The sequence below is a fragment of the Lipotes vexillifer genome, unplaced genomic scaffold, assembly GCF_000442215.2.
Source record: "Lipotes vexillifer unplaced genomic scaffold, Lipotes_vexillifer_v1.1 C26593676, whole genome shotgun sequence".
Classification (NCBI taxonomy): Eukaryota; Metazoa; Chordata; class Mammalia; order Artiodactyla; family Lipotidae; genus Lipotes; species Lipotes vexillifer.
In genome coordinates this window covers 83-1236 of record NW_006796992.1, presented here as the reverse complement: position 1 = coordinate 1236, position 1154 = coordinate 83, and the positions used below count along the sequence as shown (strand labels likewise).

General features: G+C 54.9%; 1 non-coding gene across 1 annotated transcript; it reads right to left on the bottom strand.

Annotated features, from left to right (window-relative positions):
• Positions 1-462: 462 nt before the first annotated feature.
• TRNAE-UUC (transfer RNA glutamic acid (anticodon UUC)) lies at positions 463-534 on the bottom strand. The gene has a single exon. It is a non-coding gene; the product is annotated as a tRNA-Glu (tRNA).
• Positions 535-1154: the final 620 nt, after the last annotated feature.

Below are 1154 nucleotides of genomic sequence, written 5' to 3'. Positions count from 1 at the left end.
TCTTATATACGGAGAGAGAGTGAGAAACCCAACGTGGGCAAATGTTTACTGTGCACTTACGTACAGAATATACGATGTTATTACTCTTGCAACTTTCTTGTATGTTTCAAAGGGTTTTGGTTTTGGTTTTTAATGACTTTTTGGAACTCGAGTCCCCGATGCTCTTGGGATGAAAACTGTGTAAAAAAGTCTTCGGGTTTGGAACATGCAGGGAGAAAAGAGCCGAGGCGAGAGCTGGCCAGCCCAGGCTGTTCTTTACATCTCACCTCGTCCAGCCTGCGCGATGTCAAGGACCCCGAGGCCGGGACTCACCGGCATTTGGGGACTCAGTGCAGAAGCTCCTGTGCATCTGAACCTTGCAGTAGAACACAGCTCTGGTCGGGGCAGGAAGAGGAAGACTCCTGCCAGTGGAGATGCTGAAGGGGAACAAAAGGAAAAACACACAAACCAACCAAAAACACCTTCCCTGCCCGGGAATCGAACCCGGCCCGCAGCGGCGAAAGCGCCGAATCCTAGCCACTAGACCACCAGGGAACCAGCCGGGAGCCTCGCCTTAGCGTCTCCAGATGAAAATTGTAAAAGTAGCGATTACACTTGAGACACCCGGAGAGCAGGAACGGAGATTTCCCAGAAGCCCAGGGCTGAATGCAGCTGTGCAAGGCTCCCAGCCCTTGCCCGGCTGCTCATCACCCTTCACACCTGCAGTCTTGGGCGACGGACGCTGTGGGCTCCGAGACAGGACACAAGGTCCGTCCTGGTCTAGCTTCAGTGCTGTGTGCTGCCGAGCCAAGGTCACGCTCTCTTTCTGAACCTCGCTTTTCTCTTGAGTCAGGGGCCGACCGCGATGTCAGCAGGTGATGGGCGGATCCGTCCACTTCCTGATGTCTGCCGTGGCCCTGGGGGCTCTCCTGGTTAACGGCACCGGTACGGGCTCCTTCCCCTCCGCGACCAGCTCGATTCGTGGAGCCTGACATTGTCCATTTCCGTGTCTTTGGCTCGAGTCCCGGGTGCACAGTTGGGTTCGGCCTCTTTTGTTCCGTCACGCAAATCAAACTGTTGCGTAAGTGTGCCGAGGTGGGGGAAAGCCAAGTGTGAAGGGATGAACTTGTGTGAAGCCAAGCCAGGGATGAACTCCTTGGTTTCCAGAGACGTAA